General features: G+C 35.7%; 1 pseudogene; it reads right to left on the bottom strand.

The window, feature by feature from the left end:
• Positions 1–19,073: 19,073 nt before the first annotated feature.
• Positions 19,074–19,628, bottom strand: LOC120582691 (ankyrin repeat domain-containing protein 13D-like; annotated as a pseudogene).
• Positions 19,629–23,916: the final 4,288 nt, after the last annotated feature.

The raw sequence follows: 23,916 nt of genomic DNA, 5'->3' as shown, positions 1-23,916 counted from the left end.
TCTGCTACTTGCATTGGCACGGAAAACAGCTAAAAAATTTGGATAAACTTTTAAAGTATATTATTAAAAGTTCCAAATAAATAAATGAGTATCTCCAAAATTAAGGAAACATGGAAGTCTCTTTTGCCTTGAAGATTTGGCAATCCCAATATATTGGAATCTTATTTTTTTATGGGATTGTAAGTGGAAAGAGATTGAAAATGAATCCCAGTTTCTCTACAGATGGAGAATGCTATGGGAACTTCTCTGCAGCCAACTCTCTCCATCATCTCCCCAAAAAATAACCCCTGAAATTCCAAATGGCTATTCACTCAAGGGCAAGAGCAAACCGAAATAGCAAAGCTCATGGGGGAATTTCATACTGGTTTCAAACCCTTTGGTTATACAGGTAATGTAAAGCCTTAATTTGGTTTGGGGATGTCATGGAATTATAGTGATCCTAGGCACCTTGGAGAAGTAAAACTAAATTATTTTTGGAAGGAAACACATTTACTACATGCCTCAACTAATTGCAACAAATAATTTTTAACATGCAACATAACACAGAGCCGAAGATAAGTAGATATCCAAGAAAATTAGTCTTCAAGAGCAAAACCAGCAGAATCAAGCACAACAAAATACATTAAAAGATTTCATACATTGACACTATTAGACACAGACTTTAAAACGATGAGGCTAATTATAAGGAAATACCAGATAAGCTTAAAGATATCTACAGAAAGAGAAAATCATAAAAAAGCAACATCGTACACTTGAAAAGTAACCAGAAAGAAATTCTAGAAATTAAAAAATAAATTAAACCATTTAAAAATAATCGATGGCTTTAATAGTAAATTAGAAACATCGAAAGAGAGAATTACTAAAATTGAAGATAAATTAGAATAAATTGTCCAGAGTATAGCACAAAAGAACAAAACTAGGGATAATATGGAAGAGAGAATGAGAGTCATAGAACACGGAGTGAGAAAGTTTAATATATATGGAACCAGAATCCAAGAAGGAGAAAAAAATGAATAGGACAGAGGCACCACTCAATAACAGATTAGACATGGTGAGGATAGGATGAATGAATTGGTAACCAAGTCAATAGAAATATCCAAACTGAAAACACAGAGAGAAGAAAGAATTGAGGGTATATAAAAGCTCATTAGTGTTGTGGGATGAAGGAGGAATGTGTAACATGTGTAGTCATAACCTCAGGAGAAGAGAACAGAAGAAATGAGACATAATCATTTAAAGAGATGATAGCTAAGAGTTTCTCAAACATCATAAAAGGCAATAGTCCATAGATCCCACAAATGAAATGATTTTCAAACAAGATATATAAGAAATCCACTCCTAGACAAATTACGGAGAAATTGCAGAAAAATCAAAGAAAGAGAAAACTTACAAACAGACAGAGAATAAAGATAGATTATACTCAAAGTAGCTACAGTTTACTGGCAACAGACTTCTCAGCATAAATAATGAAATTTAGAAGTCTGTGGATTGATACCTTCAATGTACACAAGGAAAATAATTAGCAAGCTAGAATTCTATACTTATTGAAAATGTCTTTTAAGATTGAGATAAAATAAAGATTTTTTAGTCAAATAAAAATTGAAAGCATTTACCACCAGCACTGCACTAAAGGAAATTCTAAAACATATACTTTAGGTAGAAGAAAATGATTTCGGATGAAAGATTTGAATTGTAAGAAGGGATAAAAAGCAAAGAAAGTGAAAAATATGGGGGTAACTCTAAATGAATTTGACTGTAAAAAAAATTTTAAATCAATGCTTTTTGGAATTTTAAAAAATGTTTAAATAAAATATTGAAAGAAGTAGTATAAGAGATGATAGAAGGTAAGTAATGTTAAATTTTTAAAAAATTCTTTGTATTGTTTAAGATGAGAATAAAAGTATTAATTAACATTATACTTGATAAATTAACCTACATTTCAATTTCCAAAGTAAAAATAAAGGCTAGAAAGGGCATATAATTATAAACAAGCAAAGGAAACATATGAAATCCTTAAAAAAAAAAAATTATCCCAACGGAAGTCAAAAAAGGAGAAGAGAAAGAGGATAGACAACTAAAAAATACAAAATTAGATGGTAGGCTTGACCCCAATATATCAGTAGTTGTTAATCTATATATGAATAGATTACTTGACTATTGTCAGTTTGGATTAAAATAAAATACAATCATTTTAAAAAACAAAATATATATCTAAACAAAACAAACAAACAAACAAAAAACACCAGAAAGGTAGAAAGAAATGCTGCTAAAGCGTCACTTGGAGAAATTTATAGTCTTGAAATAAATGTGTTAAAAATGAATAAAGGCTGCAAATTAATAAGCTGAGTATTCAGCTCAAAAGCTGGAAGAATAGTAGAAGAAAAAACCCATAAGCGTGTAGAAAAGTAAGCAATAAAGTTGGGAGCAGAAATTAATAAAAATAATAACAAATATCCAACAAAAAGGAACAATGAAACGCACCAAATATTAGCCCTTTGACAAAGACTATAAAACTGATAAATTGTTGATGAGGCTGATTCAAAACAGAAAAAAAGAATAAAGAAGTAAAAGCACAACTAACCAGTATCACTAAAGGTCTTTCAGACACTATAAAAAATCATAAAAGGATATTGTAATGTGTTTTTATGTCCCCAAATGACAATTTAAATGAAATAGACAAATGCATAGAAAAGGTTTAAACTAAAAACACTGACTCAAAAAGAAACAGAAAACCTAAAAATTGTATAAACATTGAAGGAATCAAACCAGAAGAAAAAATAATAAAACTTTCAAAAAAGACCTGGCTACTGTATTAGTTATCAATGCATTGCTTTTCAGCTTCAAATGCACCCTTCAATATGTGCTCCTCATTCCTCCTCAAGTTTTACATTGGCAGCCATATGTAACAGAAGGCAGTGTGAGATGGCAAAGGGCTGCCTGATTCACATTGAATTTTGAGACATTAGACATGAACCATTACTGTTTTAAGTCTCTGAGATTTAAGAGTGTGTATGTTGCTGCAGCAAACTTTAATTATCATGGTTAATACCAACATGTCTAGAAAGACGCCTGTACTCCTATGCACTAAAATATTAATTATGATTATCTTTGAGTGCAAAATTGTATGTGAATTTTTGTTTTCCTTATTCTTAGTTATAGTGGTTTACAAAACTCTCTTTGAGTGATCTTACCTTGCAGATTTGAGATTTCAAAAATAATTATAGGTGTTTAAGTGGTGTATTAGGATTTTTCTAACCAAATAAATGCAAAAGTCATACTAACTACTTAGAGTTCAAATAATATGTATGCTTACATCAAAAATCTCAGTGAATCCAAGGTAGCTTCACATTGATCAGTAGGAAAATGTCATTATTGATTGTTATTCGATAACTATTTCTAAGTAAGAAATAGTAGTTGAGTTCAAATCAAGATAGCTCATATTTATTGAATATTTACTATGAGCCTGGTGCATCTACTAACTCATTTAATGCTCATAACCACCCTGTGAGGTGGATACTAATATTATGTCCAGTTTCCAGAAGACATTGAAGGACAGAGAGGTGCAATAACTTGCCAAAGATCACAGCCTATACAAGCTGAAATGAGGGTTGCAGACGTGGTTGGTTTCTGCCAGTCCCTGTGGTCTTAACTCCACACTCCATCAGACCTAAATGAATCAATAAGAGGTAAGGTTCTACTGTAGATATACAATGATGGGGGAAATGGAATAGTAAGAAGCAGTTATGCATCTAATTGACCAAAGTGATATTAGAGGGAGCAGGGAGGCTAAAGGCATAGGTATAAAGTGCAAAGTATGGTAGATAACAGATAAATTCCTGATGCAAAGAAAGAATTGCTTCAGCTTTTCTAAGTATAATGGTTAATTTATAGGTCGACTTGACTAAATCATAGGATGGCTAGATATCTGATTAAACATTATCTCTGAGTGCGTCTGCAAGAGTATTTCTGGAAGAGATTAGCATTTGAATTGGTAGACTGAGTAAAGCAGATGGCCCTCCCCAAAAAGCATCAGCATTGTCCAATTCACCGAGGGCCTAAATAGTATTGAAAGGTAGAGGAAGGTTGAATTTACTCTCTCTTTGCTCGTAGCTAAACTGTAACATTAATTTTCAGCCCTCAGCACACTCCTGGTTCGCATCCCACAGCTATCTCTAAATTTTCACAAAATTTGGTAACAGGTAGAAAAAAAATCTATTAATAGAGATTTTTTTCATTAAACGAATTTATCCATTAAACATTTTGAAAAGACTAAAAAATACCCCTAATATGATAAAATTGGTAATATCTGAGTGATAGAATTACTCTCAAAATGGCTCTCAAAATTTTATAAAATGTTAAGTTGCTTTAGTAATGCTAAAAGTTGAATAACTAAGAAAGCAACTAGATTGAAATCTTGTAATTGTTAATAAATTCTTAAGCTCATATTTATATATGCATACATACACAAAAATGTGTTATATATGTATGTGTATGTCTATAAGTATATGTATTGATATATGTGTGTTTATATATGCATATAATATACATATCAACTCTTAGAGTTAAAGGACCTTAAAAAATAATCTTGCTTCCTTCACAAAATCTAAAATTATCAGTTATGGCATGTGGTCATTTTAAATCTATTTATATTTTAATTTTTATATTAATCAGCTGCTTTGCCTAGAATTGAGAAGCAGGGAGTCATTAGATATTAGAATCAGAGGAAACTTAATGGACCCAATTCAGGTCCCTGCCAGGAACATGATGAATTTATAATCATAATAAGAGGTGACTAAGGAAATCAAGCCCAATTTTGTTAATAGGTGTATCTTGGGAGTAATTAAGTCTGGGCCAGAAGCCAATTTCAAGATCACTCTCTTCTTCTAAGTAGAGTTTCGTGTTCAGTCTCTTTGCTGTTTTCGTAATGCCAAAACCAAATTGGCAACTGAACCATTTTAGTCAAAATGTCAAAAACATCATTCATTTAGTTGGTCAACATGATATCCCACACTCCAAAGTATTATCCAAGAATAGGAAAAATTGTGAAAGGGCAAACCACAATATGGAGAAGATAAATATTTTCAATGATAGAGAACTCATATTCCAAATATTTAAACCACTTCTACATATTAATCAGAAATGCACAGACGACTCAAACAAAATATGAACAAAAGATTTGCATAGGCATCTCATTAGAAAAGGATATCCAAAAGGCCAGTAAGCATGTAAAAAGATATTCAACATCATTAGCCATCAGGAAAATGCAAGTTAAAACTAAAATAAGATACTACTATACACCTAGCAGATGGGCTACGATAACTGAATAACCCAACATTACCAAGTGTTGGTAAGAAAGTGTACATTGTGGATTGTGGTATAAATTAATAATGTGCTTTTTGTCAGTACCTACTAAAGCTAAATATAGGCACATCCTATAGACCCAGCAATTCCACTCCTGTACATGCTTATACATATATAAAAAAAGACATTTATAAAAATCTCCATAACAACAATATTTATAATAATCCCAAATTGGAAATAATTCAAATGTCCAGAAGTAGAAAATCATCCACTTAATTTAGAGACAAAACCATTTAATGTCCAATAGGACAATAAAGCTAACTTTTGTGATTATCAGTTCTATCAGACTGAAATATGCTCCAGTCTGACATTGAAAGCACACAGAGCTATTCTTTGTATCAATGCAATTAAGCATTTGATTGATCATCTTCAAGGACTGAGTGTGTGGAAGGAAGTGGGTTGTAAAGACCGAATAATAAATATTTAAATACTTGGAACTACTGTAGGTAGTTAAAAATAAAGTCACAATATTATAAATATGGTTTCACATTGCAAATTTTCTATAATTCTTACAGGACTGTTTGCTGGGCTCTCCCATATAATTATGGCAAAAGGAGAGAGAAAAAAGGGAGCTAAGGGTAGATGATGCAAAGCATAGATGATGGACTGTGGAAGCTAAGCTGGGAAAGGAAGTCAATGATGCTCTGAGGGGATGAAGGGGAGTAAAATAGTCAGAGGACCAACGAATTGCAAATTCTGGTGGGTAGAATAAGTTTTCGAGTTGAGGTGTATGAGGGGTGAGCTGGCAAATCATTAGAGGTAGTGACCTTAAGGTCAGGAAGGGGTGCAGCATTTAGTAATGCCAAGGTCTAGAGTATACTAGGGCAGTGGAGGGCTAAGGGTGGGTAGAGGACATGGCCACCAGAGAAGAGGAAGCCGGAGAGCTGAGACGACAGAGGGCTGCAAAAGCCATTTATATTGACTTATCGAGAACTATTACAGGACTCAACGGATGGACCAGATGCTACAATCTTCTATGAGAGAAGAGGGCAAGGTCACTGCACGAGGAAACTTTCACCAAGTGGAAGACTTGGTGGAGGAGTCCGATACATTGGCTTTAAAGATAAAGAGAGGAATGATCTGACAGGAGGGACTCAGGCCCTGGACTGCGAGTGCTGAGAGGGAGGTAACCACCAGAGGGGGCTTCCAGGGAGCATTCACCGCAGGGCAGACCTCGCTTCATCTCCTTAGAGCAAGAGACTGAGGACACAGTGGCTTTTACTACTGAGTGGCCTGTTCAGAGGGCATAGTGGAGGACAAAGGTCTATGACGGGGTCAGCTCAGAGGTGTCATGGGGATGGGGGTCCAGGTGTTGAAGAAAGACATGCCATATGTGGGCTCCCTGTGGTGCTCTAAGCAAGCAGGAATAGCGAACAAGATGGGATTGGTCCTCAGGCCCTCGCTGCTCCCCAGCCAGAGGGAGGCTCTGCTTCATTCTACCCAAGGCAGGCAAGGAGGCTCCTGGAGTGGTGGTGTTGTGGGTGTGCAAACCTCGCAAAATCAAGCATTGATTATCACTACCTCAACCGAGAAGTAAAAATAGGCTTGCTAAGTTTTTGAAGTGAATGCTAAGAGCTGAGAAACAGGAAGGACAGGTATCTGCCAAAAATCTTTCTTCATCGTTGTACCACGATCACCTGCCAGGTCAGGTGGAAGTTTACTCAGCTCACAGCCAAACAGACCATTAGGCAGTAAGAGAGACCAGACTCCTTTCTGCTGAGGGCCAAGAATAGGGATGGGAATTTTAAACCTCCTTTCCTGTTTGTATGAAAAATCAGCTTCCTGGTAACACAGCTTTGTAAACTGACCATTGGTCAAGTGGAGGCCATTGGTAAATGGATACCCCCTGCTGTGTTTTCGGTTCACCAGGAAGCATGTGGACAATTAATATTCTGCTTATCTAGAGGCAAGGGCATTCTCGTGGATGGCAAAGAAGAGAAGCAGCCACATCCAGATGTGCCCAGGCTGCTGCGGCAGGAAGTAAAACAGCATGAAGTATCCTGGGAAGTGGGGAAAAAATGGAAACTCAGCCAAGAATTGAAAACTGCACTTTAAGTGGATAATGGATAGTCGAGATCACCACTGTCCTAAGATGCTCTCCTCCAAAAAGAGTCACCTTTCAAGTGATTTGATTTCACCACTAAACTTTGCCCATGAGATAAGTGCTCAATTAAGGCAGAGGGGTAGTTGCATTTGAAGAGATTAATGTTTCAGGTTGTTAGGTCCCATGCAAGAGAAAAAAAAAAAATCAGAAATCAACTGTTTCTTTAACTTGCCAAAATGCTGTAATTTCTCCTGAGAGAGGCCAGTATTCCTGAATTAGCATCCAACCTGAACCTCCAGATGATGGCTTGAGGGCCTGAAAGTGCAGCTTCAGAGAACTCCTGAAATGGCATTTCGGTATTGCCTTACAGAGGTGATATGCTTTGCCCCAGAAAAATCAGAGGGTAATTTGTCTGTGATATTTCTTGGTTGGCTGGAAATCTTTACTTGGTTTTTAAACCTTAGGTCAGGTTCCCCAGGGCCCTGGCATCTCATCTCTGGAAAGCAAGGTCAGTTTTAATGGTAGAAATTAGTATGAAGGAGAGAGGATGAACTTAAAGGTGGAGAGGAGTAGCCGTTTAAATACCCACAGTGCTGGCATTCCCCTGACAGCTACCTTGGCCCTCCTGCTAATTCTGGGTTGTGTGCTGGAAGAAGTCTAATTGGTGAGAGTGAGAAGGCATTGCTGCAAACAAAAGTGCAGACATTAAATTCCACTTAAACACTGGATGCATTAGTCTGCAAATTGTTCTGGGCACAGCTACCCTTAACTCCCCTGCCTAGGGAGCCCATTATGTGGGAGGTCCCAAATACCATTAATTGTAGAGGCTTTCCTTGTGCTCATCTCTTTTCAAGCTGAAAGACTGAAAGCAAACTGAACGTAAGTGACACGGTGCACCACCCATCAGGTTTCCATAAAACCGGTGGGGGACGATTAGGCATGATGATCACATATTCTGCAAACTGTCCAGACACCGAGCAAACAGGTGATTTATTGCTGCGGAAAGCCAATAAGAGATGACTAAAGGGAGCAGCACCGGAGAGATCAGTGACTAAATAATTTCCTAATGGCCCGAAGGTCTCACGGTGCTTCCCTCCGCACCTAATGTAATAGCAGAAGGTGCCCTTTGGACCAGGGAGAAAATCTGGATCATTAACCCTAGCTGGATGATTTTTTAAGATAACGGAAAAGAGGGTTGAAGCTAAGGGGAACTGCAGGTAGTTGGGAAGTTCTTTTTTACTGATAGGGATGCATAGATTTATATTTGAGGTTTCTTGGATCATGGAACACCTCTGTAGAAAATATAAAGTTTTGGACTCTCTTACACTCCAGGGTGTGTGTGTGTGCGTGCGTGTGTGTGTGTGTGTGTGTGTGTGTGTACATACACATAACAGAGTTACAGAGAATTTCAATTAGTTTATGTACTCCTAAAGCTAACCCATTAAGTTCAGGTTAAGAAGTCATGCCCTACGTAGATTAATAGAGAAATGCTTTATCTAATAACAAAATTCCTTTTCTAAAAATTTGAAATATTTTACTCGGTATGGGGGGGTGAGTATGCCTCATCAAAAGAAATATGTAGATATAGGATTTTTTCCCCTCTGATTGAACTTAAATTCCTGAATTTTTTGTCTCGAGTTTTGCTTCCAGGTTTTCCTTGTCAATTTGTTGCCTCCAGAATATGGTAAAACTTAGTCATCTATTAACAAAATATGTATTTGGCAGTTATAATGTTAAGTAAATATGCTAAGAACTCTGCCAAGTATGCAGAGATGAACAAATCTACTGTAAAAAATGAATTACTTACAAAAGCATCCCTAGGATGTTGCTGCAAAACAGTTCAAAAAGATCGAAGGGAGAAAATTCATTCTGGGCAACATAATCAGGGAGATTTCATGAATGACATGCAATTTAAATTGATGCTAAAAGTGTTTTTTAAACGGTTTCTTCATGAACCTTCAGTGAGAAATACATTTCATATCATAGTGTAGTACACATATTCTTATATATGAAATAAAAATTTCACAAAGCAATATTTTCTCTTACTATAGACCAATATACTCTCTTATGTCCTATTCTATTCAACTCTGCCACATGCCACTTATTTTTATTGAACCAAAAACCATGATCGGAGCCCATGAAGTTTATTTCACCACAAGGGGGTTGTTGCCTACAATTTGGTAAACACTGCCTTAAAGAATGGTGGGGGTGGGGTCTTTTGCATAATTAATATCTATTGATATTTCCAGAAATTCTATGCTAGAGGTACCATTATCATTCCTGTTTTTCAGATAAATAAAACAAGGACTTAGAGAGGTTATGAAACACATCCTAGGTCCTGCAGCTCTTAAGTAGTGAGTCAGGGATTTGAGCCAGAGCAATGTGACTAGGCAAAGGCCTGAGACCATGAAAAGGCACAGAGGATGGAAAGAGAATTTGGGGCAATGTTCAGTTTGGCTGTAGTGTAGGATAGAAGTAGGACAATTGGGAGAGGTGATTATAAAAGGAATCACATCATTATTATTTTAAAATAATTTAAGTGAAGTTCTTCTTTGTATTTAATCCCTCGTTTCATTCTCACTTCCTCCTAGAAAGTCTCCCTCCATCTTTAGTCTAATCTCCCATACTGATTTGCAGTTACATCCATTAAGAAATACAAGTCAACTCATAGGAGATTGTTGGAAACTTATGTGCTTTAATGCTCAGGAGAACAGAAATAAATGTGACAGGAAGCCCGTTCTCAAAAAGTCCTACTGGGCAGGCAGAACTTATATAGGTGAAAGTATATTTAAGTACACACACACACACACACACACACACACACACACACACGTGAAATGTTGTTTTTAAAAATAAAATTATAGGATTAATTATAGGTATAATTTGATAGTCAGGGAAGAGAGAAAACATTTTCATTTGGCTCTTGGAATGCTTTAGGAGGTAGATGAAATTTGGAAGGACAGCATAGAAGGAAGACATTCTAGGTAAGATAATGACAAGTTGAAGCCCAGAGAATATTTGGTAATGGGTGGTGGTAGGAGGTAGAGATATAAAGGGGATGGGAAGTGAAAGGAACTGGAAGTGATTAGAAGGGTGGTACAGAGATGCAAGGCTGGGCCTGGATTATGGAGGACCACAAATGTTGTCTTAATTAAATTCTCAACTTTAACAATTAACAGTAATATGAACTATACATCTGATCTATCTAAACTGAGAATTTCATTCTTATAATAGAAACAGAAAGTTTAAGTATAAAAACAAGCCAAAAACCTAACCTGTGTTTATTGTTTGAAAAGTTATCTATAGCACTGTTTAAGTTATTGTCAGTATTATTTAGATGGGAGCACCCACATTTTGAATTGACCTGGGGACATATCAGAGTTAATATACAGTGGTTGTTGTATTTACATATTAAAGAAATAATGAAACACTCTCGTTTTCCTCCCATGTTTTATTAAATGTCTTCTAAAGTAATGGAAGGTATATGCATTTAAAAGAAAGCACAGAACTTTGGACAGCTGGATTCAGCTTTTTAGTAATGACTATCACTGCAATGTTTATGAAAGCAGAGATAGCAATCCTCTTCCTACTCCAAAAGTGATCGTTTTAGCTCTTTGTTGACTTGCTGGATTATTTGTCATATATATATTCAGTATACTGACTGCTTAATAGAAAATAGATTCAAAATATTCTTTTTGATTATTTGCACTTTACTTTTAACATCAACAAAATAGAAAAAATGATTCATGAAATTGATCCATTTTGGATGGCTATTTACAGAACATAAAAAAAAATTTTAAAGGTATCTTTAAAAAATTCCAAATTCTAAGCTAACTGCCATCACAGCTTCACTTGAAAAATGTATCTCCTCTAATAATCATGCTAAACGAAATAAGCCAGATAGAAAAGGTTGAAAAATTACATGATATCACTTATATGTGGGATATAAACCTAAAAGCAACAAATGAACAGGACAAACAAACAGAGACTCAGGGACATGGGCAATGGACTAGCGGTTACAAGAGGGGAAGGGAGGGAGCGGGGAGGAGGAAAAAAAAATAAATAAAATGTTTAAAATAAATAAATAAATAAAATTAAAAAATAATTTTAAAAAAGAAAATATGCCTCCAGTAGCCCAGTATTCCTCTTCTAGGACTGGTACAGTAGGAAAGAGACAAAGATGTTTCTTACTTTATATTAAAACACCAATGTGGTTATCAGTGAGGAAGTTAGTATGTGCAATTTTGAGGAAAGTGTAGCTAGCCGTACCTTATTTTATCTATTTTGCTTGAATACAGCTAAAAATGATTTGACTGTCACACATTTGTTCTCAAAATCTGCACCTCTCTGAAAAATAAGAGATTCTTGCTTTTCATGGTAGTTATGTTGTATAAAGTCACCATGAACACTGAATTAATGAATACTGAATCATTGCTTCTAAGGGAAATTTCTAGGAGAAGTATAGGATTAGATTCCTGCAAGCCTCTGGTCACATTCTCAACCGATTAATACATTATTATGTATTAATATTATAATACATAATACATTATTAATACATAATGTATTATGTATTATAATATTAATCTCAACTGATTAATATCTGTGTTTTTGTTTAAAGACACTTTATTTAATATATATTACTGAGTCATTAACATTGAACTCAGCCAATAGCACTATAACCCATTCCGAACAAGCTTACCTACTGGAAGGGGTGTCCAATGCACTTTAATATTGAAAACTGGAAGTTAAAGAGTACTGTGTATAGTGTCTTCCTTTTTTGTGAAAATAGAAAGCAAACCAGTAAAAAAAAAAAAAAGAAAAAAACCCTATATATGTGCGTTTGTGTTTGCATAAGCTTTCAGAACGGAACTGAAATATAATAACGCCAGGCTGTTATCATTCTCTCAGGGCAGCAAAGGGTAGAATGAGGGGAAGAGTATTAACTTTTTCTTTATGTATCTTGTATTTTTCACGTGAAACATAAAATAAACATGTTTTGCTAATATGTTTAAAATAAATAAAATAACATTTTATAAAATTTAATTTTAAATTATTTACTTAATTATAAAAGAATAAAAGTTCCAGTAAAAGTAATAAACGACTGGCTCCCTTTAGATAGGCAGAACACATAAAGAAATTAAACTAAGGAGGAGTTAATATCTGTGACTACTAAGGAGGAATTTTAAATTATTTAAATTAAATTAGAATTAGAATAAAATAATGCTAGTAGATTAAAAAAATCTTGATAAAAGTTCAGTTTTATGGAAAATATAAATTATTAAAATGACGAGAAAAATGGAAAATCTGGAAAAATTATAACTATTAAAAAGTGAAAAAGTTATCAAAGAATTACATCCAAAGAGACTAAGCCCTGATGACTTTAGCAGCCAATGCTTTTAAACAGATTATTTCAATGCCATAAAAACAGTTGAAGGAAGGAAAAACCTTTAAAGCTACTTTATTAGTTCCATTGAAACAGAAATATATATGTATCAAACACAGGTGCATACACACACACAAAAAGAATACATCTATTACCTTGCGAGGGGAAAAAGTGTGAAGCTAGAGAATCAGAATCTTGGAACGATGTTTGGAAGAAAAAGCAGACTCAATCAGAAGGGTGTAGAAACCAGAGAAAAAAATATTATACACAGAAAAGAAATGTGCAGACTAAAACCGCACTTTTCCTCCATTGAAGCCTTCCAGCCACTTCAACGCAGAAGGGCTCTCGCAATGCGTAGAGCAGAAGCTGACTTTGAGTTCCAACTTGAAAAATATAACAATTTAAGTCTTGTATGCATTGAACAATAAAATTTACAGAACTAATAATACATAATAAAATAATAAATAATAATAATAATGACAGAACTATAAGGAGAAATTAATAAACTTGCCAATACAGTGGGAAACTTTTCAACTTTGAGTAATTGATAGACCAGGCAGACAAATAAAATCAGGAGAGATATACAGAATTTAAACAAACAACCAGTAACTGCAATCTAATGGATATTAGTAAAATATTCACCCACATACTGTAAGTCAGGAGTCAACCAAGGAAACAGAAACCACGTTAAGTCTTTAAAAAAAGGGGTTTAGAGCAAGAAATTGGTTACACATGTGATGGAAGTTGCAATGACAGATGGGTGTTGTTGAGCCAAGAGATTAGCAACAGTAGGAAGCCACCAGCCCTCCCAAGCTGGGATCCGGAATAATGGACAGCTCTCTCAAGCAGTTTTACTATAATTAGTTGGAGAGGGATTTGCAGTCAGGGTTTGGTTTGGTTTTGCTTTTTTAAGGGCTCTCTCCTTTTGTTCCTGGAGGAAGAGGTTCTGAGCCTCCTCTTCACTGTTGCTGCTGGAAGTTTGTGTTCCATAGGGAGAATAACTTAATAAAGAGCACATGGAGTTCCAGGTCTGCCTCTTTACTTTCTAAAAAAAAAAAAAAAAAAACCCAAAATATATTATATAAGGATCATTCTCTGGAAGAGATCTGCAGATTGAAGCAGAAGCATACTGTGTTCCAATAAACCGTAATAAAGGAAGCTTAACAGTTGAACTTCAAAGAAGAAGGATTTCTTTAGGCATCCAGGTAGGAATATTATATCACTTAAATAGAGAAAGCTGTCAGGCTGGACTCCAACTCTCTACAGTGATGCTGAATGCCAGAGACATTGGTGCTATGTTCTGAAGGAAAGAGTGATTGAGAACTTAGTATCCTCAAGCACCTGTCTTTCAAGCACAACCAGCTACATGATTTGGGGAGGGGGGATCTAAAGAAAAATGGAAATGCAGTCTTCCTTATCTAAAAGAATATTAAGAACTTCAAGGCTGTGACAGTAGAACATTAAACCAAGCACGAGGTCCTTCTTAGTGTGGGACCCTGTGCGGTAGCACAAGATGCACACTAACAAAGCCAGCCCTGCTTTCTGGTATGAAGGAAACACTCAGGCATACATACAACATGCAGTGTGAACCTTCTCCAGCAATTATTTGACAAAAATCCACAGATGACGCAAAACAAAGATCTTAGAAATGAAGACACTGCACTGGTGGTCACCACTGAATTTATCTATATAAAACAAATACTAAACAACTTTGGGGATTGTGGTTACAGAATATGAATATTTGACAATAAGAGGAAGAATAAAATTGCTAATGCACTTATCGAGCCTTGAAGGTAATTAGCTGATATTGCCTAAAATTACATTATGTATTTAATGAGACAAAATGATTCCACACTCTCGATGTTTTATTTAATATCTTTCCTTAAGTTTAGAGGGATCTTTTGTTGGGAAATCTCTCATGGATGAAAAAATATTTATGTTAGTGTTAAAGGATCTCATTCATTTTGCTTCGGTTTATATTTCTTCTATAATATTCAGATAAATTACATTTATTACTTTTTTGAAAAATACGTTTTTATGAAAGTCCAACTGTTAATGATTATTCATAAATAATAGGATATGAGTATTCTACTTTCATCTTTGCCTTTTCTGCATCAATTTAATGCTATATAAGTGGCAAATGTGAAAAAACTACCTTTACTTTTATTTTATTAAATATATGTAATTAAATATTCTCCCACCAAAGGCTCTAGGCAAGATGATTTATCGGTGAGGTCTAATCAAACTTCAAGGAGCAGAGCTTCTATATTTAGGTTGTTTTAAAACACAGGGAGCTAGAAAATTTCCAACTCATGCTATGACACATCACTGATACCAAAACAAGACAATTTATTACTAAAAACAAAATACCAATCACTTTGAAAATAAATATAAATCACTTTGAATATAAAGAAATGTGACAGCGCTAAGTGAACTATTTTCAGCCGACTAGACATTTTTTGATTCAGCCGTGTGTGTGTGCGTGTGTGTGTTTGTGGAACTGAGAGTGATGGCACTAAGAAGTTGGATGTTGAGAACCTAATTTACTTTTTCATGGAAGTGATGGAGATGCTGTCTGCTCACACACCTGACAACCTGAAGGACATGCTGGAGTGAGGAATGTGGAGAGCCATGGGTAACAAAGAAGTCTCAGCAATGAGCAGGACTGAGATTGGGCTGCTTGAGACAAAACTGTGGGGTCTTGTATCACAGTTATAATGCTTCTAAGACAATGCTTCTCAAAGAGGGCGTACTGCCCTGAGTTGCTAAAGATGAAGTATCAAGGGAGTGGAGGTGCGAGAGGTCCATGCAGAGTACAGGCATGTATGGAAGTGCATTGACTGTCAACAGTTTAAAAACAATAATATATATTATTGTTTATATATATATAAATTCCCAAAGGAACTGATTTTAAACAATGTCAGTGATAAACCACTTCTTGGTGAAAAAAATCAGTTCCTTTTGGAATTTACACACACACACACACACATATACACACACACATGGAATTTAACTCAGAGATCTTCTAGTTATACAGTTAGCTGTCAATATATGCAGAATTAGCTGCATAGGATTTTTTTCAAGAGTAAGTTCATGAGGGCTTGGAAGTTTTGAGCTTGCTTCAGGAGCAGTTTGTATCACCAACCTCAATGGAACTAAACATTCCTTCGGTTAAACAGTGAATTATAAATAAACGAGGATAATACAATGATTATAAAGACAAAGAAACAAAAGCACGTTATTTCAAGTTTATCAATCATGTAATCTCCTGGGCCTTTTATTTGAATTTAGAACTCTGTGTGAAAAAGGCTCACTGAAAGGTGGATATTTTTCTTTCGTAAGTGAAAATTTTAATTCATATGAAATATATCCATTTTCCTTCCTGATTATTACTAAAGATAATTTTGTCGTACAGAGATAGGGGTGGTAAAAAAGAAACACATCGCCTATACTGAAACCCCTGTTTCAATGCTAACATCATGGAGCAATTACAGTAACAGCAGCCAGAAGAGAGGATCGAACGGGCCTTCGAGGCATTGAGCACACTTCCCATTCTTGTCTCAGGTGACAGAAATCACTCCTGAATCCCCTGGATGAGTAAGAGTGCCACACTATAACAAGAAAGGGATCAGGGAAGAAAAAAAATGGATTTCTCTTGATTAACTGGATAAAGGCTAGCATTCTTATTAATTTGGATTTTATGTGGAAACTTCTGCTTCAGCCATAATAGAGTATTTAGAAATTAACTTATCTTCCCACTATAACCAAATAGAAAACCAGACAAAATGAACGAGGCAACTATATTTGGATATTGGACAACAGGCAGTGCAGGACTGTGACACCTGAGGTTAAGGAAACCCATAAGGAAACCTCAGCTGTCTTCTCAGAGAGACTTTCTGGGTAACAGTGTAGAGAGGGGAGGAGTCTAAAGAAGAGCACGGTGGTCTCCCTGAGGTGAAGCAACAGAGACTGGAGTTTGGGAAAGAGGAAGCATCTGGAATTTGTGGAACAAAATAATGGACAGGAAAGTGCTACACGGAATAAAAACTCCAGGACGACGTGCAGGTTTCCCCTGGAGTCTGAGGCTGAATGGTAAGTTTTGCATGTGTAGGAAATGCTATGAACTGGCCAAAGAGCTGCTACTAGGGAGCTTTAATCTGAACAAGTCTCAGAGCTTAGAGAGTGAGAGAACTTCCAGTTCCAGCCAGTCCAAGTGAAAAGCCCTTGCTGTACACCTGTGCATTCGATAAAGACACCAGAGGAGTCAAGCATTAGTAGTGGGAATAAGCTAGAATTGGAGGAAAGACCGTTTTAAACCCACCCTAACAAAATGCAAAAGGAAGCCTCAAAGTCATCCGTTGGTCCACAAGCAACTTAAGTACCTTCTTAAACAAAGTCCAACAGTTTTTACAGGAAGATAAAACCCAGAACTCAACAGTATAAAATCCAATACAAATGTAATTCTTCTCACAGAAAACTATCAGGCCCAGATGGCTTTGCTGTTGAATTCCATCAATCATTTAAGAAATAAATGATACCAATCCTTCACAGACTCTTCAGAAAAAAGATGCACTTTATGAGGCTGGCACACTGGCACAAGCCCAAATTGCTTATAAGAAAAGGAAACCGCAGACCAATATTCCTCATAAAAATAGTCACAAAAGCCTTAAGAAAATATTAGAAATTGAATCCAGCAACATATTATATTAACAGGATGTACATGCAAACATATATAACACACATTAATTTTTGTATATTTTTATACACTGAGCTGTACTGATATATATCATACCTCATTTACAATTGTAAAAATATAAATGGAACAAATTAATTAGAAAAAAATTTGCAAATTCTTTAATGGGTAATGGATTTGTATCTCAATCATATAAAGAATTATATAAATATTATGTAAATAACTCAATAATAAAAAGACAAATAACTATACTAAATAATGCGTAAAGGATATGAATAGCCATATTTCCAAAGAAGATAACCAATAACCAATAAGCACATGCAAAATGCTCAGCATTATGTCATTTTAAAAAAAAGCAAATCAAAAGCATATTGAGGTACTACTTCACACCCTTTAGGATGGATATGATAAAAAAGTTAATAACATGTGTTGGAGATATCAGAATAAAACTTATACACTTACAACTTATACACTGCTTGTGGGAATGTAAATGGTATAGACACTTTGGAAAACAGTTTGGCCAGTCCCCAAAAGATTAAACACAGCCTTATTATTTAACCCAGCAATTCCATCCCTAGATATATACCGAAGAGAAGTGAATACACATATTCACACAAAATCTTGTACACAAATGTTCTTAGCAGCATTTTTCATAACCAAGAAGGTAGAAACAACCCATGTCCATCAACTAATAAATAGATAAACAAAATGTGGTATACCCATACAATGGAATATTTATTGTATACTAATGCTTATAGCAGCATTATTCATAATAATCAAAAAGTGGAAACAATCCAAATGTCTGTTAATGGATGAGTGAATAAACAAAATGTGGTATATTCGTACAATGGATTTGGCCATAAAAAAGAATGAAGTAGTTATGTACTATAACTTGGATGAACTCTGAAAGCATTGTGCCAAGTGCAAAAGCTAGTCACTAAAAACCATGTATTATATGATTCCATTCACATGAAAGTCCAGAATAGGGAAATCTATACAGATAGAAAGATTAGTAGTTGCTTAGGTCTAGGGAGAGGATGGGAGAGTTACAGCTAAAGGGCAGGGGTTTCTTTTTCAGTTGATAAAGTGTTCAAAAATTGACTGGTGACAGTTGCATATCTGTGAATATACTAAAAACCACTGATTATATTACATTATATCTCGATAAAACTTTTTTTTTTTAAGTGTTTCTGAAATCTGTTATTAGAACTAGGGCCTATGTTGAAAGAGAAATAACACTCTGAGTGTCAGGGCCAGGTCCCTGGGCTACCCACAAAGGACTCCTGGACGGAGACAAAGCCATACTCCTGAAAGCCAACATTGGTGCCAACATTGGTGCAAACAGCTGCCCTGAACCACAGCCTAAATTCTTGTTTTTGTGGGAAAACATGTGAGATCAGAAGTCAAGACACTGGAGACACCCTGTCCTAGCCTCCTTCCCAGGAAGACAGCTGCCAATATAGTCAGGCATGTGGGGTCTTGAAGGCTGCCACAGGAGCTGGACCACTGGCAGGCAGTATGGGTGACACACTGGGCCTGCAGTGACCCACTCCCCAGCCTTAGCAGCCTCCCAGAGGTCTGAACCAGGAGCCTCAGGGGCACCTCTCACAGTATGGTTGGGCCCCAGCTGACCTCTCAAAGGTCACATTGTGAGTGCATCCACATGGGCGGAGATAAAAGGACAGGTAAGGCGACTGGCCAGATACTTCTCACTGGGCCACAGGGTGGCCAGCAGTGCTTCTGGCTGAAGCGGAGCCAGCCCCAGCATCCACTTCCATCCCTGGGGCTCCGCCGCCTGGCCCTTGGAGATGAAGCTTCTTTGGCCCGCTGCCCAGTCATGTGCCCCAAGCCCAGGAGACTGGTATCCAGCACAGGCTTCCATCCTATTTCCACCCAGGGTCCATGTCGCTTGGGCACATTTTGGACTCCAGGGACAACCAGTCGGTGAACTCCCACTTCGTTTACACAGAAATCGGAGGCCTGGTGGAGTTTTGTTGAGCGTTTCCAGAGAGCACACCAACCTCTGGGTGGCTCTCTGGTGGTCCTGATACTGGAGCACCAGCTGCCCCATCTCAGGATCCCCAGGGCTGACTACTCCTGAGGACTACCCAGCCTTGGCAGCTTTCTTTGTCCACATTGGCATTGTGTCAAAGACACAGCCAGCTCCAGGGGGACATGTCCCTGGGGTCCTCTAATTCCACCTTGTGCTGGGCCTCAGTGTCACATCCCCTGGCAAGGCGGGGCCAGCTGAGCTCCCAATGGAATATTATTCCACCCCCAAAAGGAGCAAAATATTGATACATACTACAACATGGATGAATCTTGAAAATATTATGCAAAATGAAAGAAGGCAGTTAGAAAAGATCACATATTATTTGATTCCATGTATATGAAATGTCCAGAATAGGGAAATCTGTAGAGACAGAAGGTAGATTAGTAATTGCCTAGGCATGGGGGATGAGAAGATTGGACAAGGAAGTGATAGCTAAAGGGTATAGAGTTTTAGGGGGAGGTGAAAATGCTCTAAAATCATGGTAATAGATCACCACTCTGAATAAAATAATAGCCATTGACTTGTATAGTTTAAATGGGTGAATTGTATGGTATATGAATTATATCTCAATAAGCTGTAATAAACTAATTTGTTTAATCGGGTAAGAATGTGGGAAAAAATGAAAAGTTTTATGGATAAATAAGTTGGGACAATCTCTGTGGAGAGCAATTTTGTAGTACATAGTAAAATGAAGAGTCACATACTTTGACCCAGGAATTCCAGGTTCATGTGTGTGATGTGGAGCAGTACTACTCAATCCATGATTAAATAAAGAGCCTGTGCCAGAACGTAAATCAGCACATCACTTCCTTCCTGGAAAAATCTTGCTATGAAATGTCAAGTGGTCTAAAAATGTGCTTTGTTACATAGCGGACCTGTTTTGTCCAAGACTTCTTATCTTGCATGGACTGTCATCATTTTTGGACAGACAGCCAGTTTGCGAACCACACTTTAAGTACCACCAGTCCAGGGAAAGTTGCTTCTGAGCACAAATAAGTATGTGACTAGTTACAGCAAGTTATGATGGTGAAAAATTAAAAACTATCCAATAGTCCATCAAGAACGAATGGTTAGATAAATATTGATATAACAGAATATCACAAAGTCACAGAAAGGAATTTATATACTTAAATGTGGATTGTCCAAAGTGTGTAATTTTGAATATCAAAACAAAGATAAGAATGATATGCTAATTACATTAATTTTAAAAAATTGTGCAAAGCAATGCTCTTTTACTCTCCTGGAAGGAAATGTGTGTATGTAATTATTTTTATGGACTAGAAGATATATACTAAATTCATGACAAGGGCTAACTTTAGGGAAAGTACCTTTGGGAAAGAGAAAATTCACAGTGGCAATAGAGAGCAAAGAGACTTCATTTTTTCCTTTACACTTCATTATGTTTACTTTTTAAAAAAGATTTGAATCAAATATGTCAAAAATGTTAACAACTTTCAATATTGGGTGGTTGGTTCATGGATACTCGATATGTGTTATTTACATTTTTCTGTATTTTTAAATTTCTCAAGAAAAACTACGCAATAGAGGGGCTGTACTTTTAGTAAATTATGACTGCATCTTACCCAGATATCTGCTCCAATTATATTGAGAAACTGGAAGTGTGAAACTCCACCATCTGGTAAAGAAATCTTGACACCAATGGATCGACAGAAACATCAAAGACTGACGTTTAAACCAGATGACAGAGCAGATATACTTGAGGACATTTGGACGACTGTAGTCATTTGGGCAATGAATCCTGGAAACTAAAATCAGATTCCATCACAGAGTCAGAGAGGATCATTTAGATTTTCAGATGGAATTATCAATGATATTGTTTTTATATATGACTTTTCATTAATTTTTCTGCTAGATGAAAATAAAGAGCTTTTTTTAGCCCCCCCCCAAAAAAAATGTTAAAAATGCAAGCTGTTCTTAGTAATCCTATGTCAGATATTCCAGTCTGCTATTACAGGATTAAAGTGTTAAGTGCTACACAGCAACATTTGAAGAATTATAATTTAAACTCCACCTCACAAATAGAAATGAATTGTTACTGACTCATCTTTTCATCTTTTGTGCAAAAAAATTCATTAAACGGTACTTGCATGACTGTGAGGTTATTTCCTTCCTGAACTTTTGTGCCAGAGACCTGCTGAGAACTGACTATAGTGAAAATTTCTGAAAGTAATGCTTGCTGTGTTAAGTATTTCCCTAGGTGAATAATGCCCCAATTAATAAGTAATCGTGCAATTGCGCGGTCATTTTTTTTTTCATTAAAAAATCATTGCTACACCTGTGTTCCAATCGTAGACATTGGTTTGTCCAGCAAGTAAATCTACAAATTATAAGTCACAATATTGATGTCTATGAGCTGATAGATATTAGAACTTTCAGATAAAATAACATTTTGAGCTTTATTTATGAATTCAGATCAATCAATTTTTATTTAGTTTTTACTAAATCCTAGATACTTTGCAAGGCACTGAAAATACAAAAATTGAAATTACATTTCTGACTTTTAAGTAGCTGTCAAACAGCAAGGAAGACAGATATGTAAGCACATTTATACTATTGCTCAGTAAGATGCTAAAAGATAATATAATGATGAACAATTTAAGCCCTATGAAGGCAGGACCACATTTTCCTTTTTCACAGCTATATTCTTAGAACTTAGCCTAGTGCCTAAAGCATTGACTACATTGAATAAATGTTTAGTTTATTAAAGAACAAAAGTGCTACAGATAAGAGAGTGCTTATAATAGAAGCCCTTTTTCTTTATTATATGTTATCAAGGACAGTTGGTTAAACAGAGTTTAGTCGAGGTGGGTAGCTAAAAGAATACATACAAATTTAGGCATTTTATTCAAAATAAAACATCAGTTTTTGTTGTTGTTTTTGTCAATCTGAGAAAAAGCCAAGTCTTTTTAAGTGCCTAAGCCCACAGATTGGAAAACTGAGAACTCCTTCTTGTTTAAACCATGTTTATAATAAATTTTTGACGATTTCCAGTTTCAATGTATTGACTACATAGTAGTGAACCCAAAAAGACTTATGAGGCACCCAAGTTCCCATCCCTCTAGATTTTTTATTATTTTCCCCAAATTCGCACTTATTTTGCCTATTTAGTTTTCACATATTTTTTTGTATGTATTTGAAGACTGATCTTCACTGAGTCTTCTCAAAAGAACATTCAAATTAATTTTCAGAGGAATATGTTTTCTGCCCATGTACATTTTCTTGGTTTGTGTAAGCTTTAATTAAATCGTATGAGTACAACAACACATATCCTGGTCCAAGTAGTTTGCAGTGACTCTTGGCGAGCACATGCTAAGATGATAGGACACCCCAGGGAAGGCTGCTCTGGGTGTGCTGTGGGAATTTTACAGAGCAAGGGACATGTTGGTTAATAAGAAGACTTGGAAAGTGAAGATAGTTAAGAGAAACCATCTAATGTCAGGTGAGTTGATGCCAGACCAAGTTTAAAAAATGACTAACATTTGCTAGGAAGACTAGGAAGAAAACTCTCCCAGGTGAGAGGACAGTTCTCACAAAGATACCAAACTCTTATATAGAAACTTTTATAAGGATAATCTGGCTTATTGGGATGAATCCTTATAAAAGTTCTTTTGAACAAGGAATTGCTTTTTCCGAGAGAGATTATCCAGGATTATCGACCAAGTCTCTACTAAAGTGGTGAACTGAGATAATTAATAAAGTTGCTGTCTTCATGAATTTATTATTGAACATAGCTTTTTCGCAGAATTAATGTTTGACTGATGGGGATAAAAAGGAGGAAGGAAGAAAAGAAAGGGGAAAAAGAAGAGGAAACCATACATAAATTAATTCAAAGCAAAAACTTTCTAAAAGATTAATCCTGACTCACATGGAACCGGCACATTTATCTAGCTGTCTTTTGTTTCATTAAAACTGAAAGAGCAAGTTTAGAAATTATTTTGCTTATTCATATATATATATTCATTCCACCCATCCACCCTTGTACACATACATATATATTCAATCCTTTTTTTAAAATATAATTTTATTTTAAAATGTGACTATCAGATCTAATATAAACTCATAATTCCAATATTATTATATTGTAAAAAATACAAATGATCATTATATTCCAATTCCATATCTAAATTTCCATAAAGAAGCTTTCCTAGAAAAATAATATTTCATATGAGGGGTCATAAGATTTACAGAATTATTATTGTCAAATTATTAAAATTATTAATACAAGAGTGAAGATTTTTCCTTAGTTAAAGTTTTTCTTTAATTGAAAGACTATAATTTTGTATTCCAAAGAAGGAAAATGCATGAGCCAAATGAAAGGTTATTATATAGATTGCTAAATTTTTTAGGTTTTTCCAGCAAAT

Source organism: Pteropus medius, unplaced genomic scaffold, assembly GCF_902729225.1.
Source record: "Pteropus medius unplaced genomic scaffold, Ma_sr-lr_union100, whole genome shotgun sequence".
NCBI classification, from domain to species: Eukaryota; Metazoa; Chordata; class Mammalia; order Chiroptera; family Pteropodidae; genus Pteropus; species Pteropus medius.
Note: the sequence above shows the minus strand (reverse complement) of the source record. Positions and strands in the feature narration are given on the sequence as shown.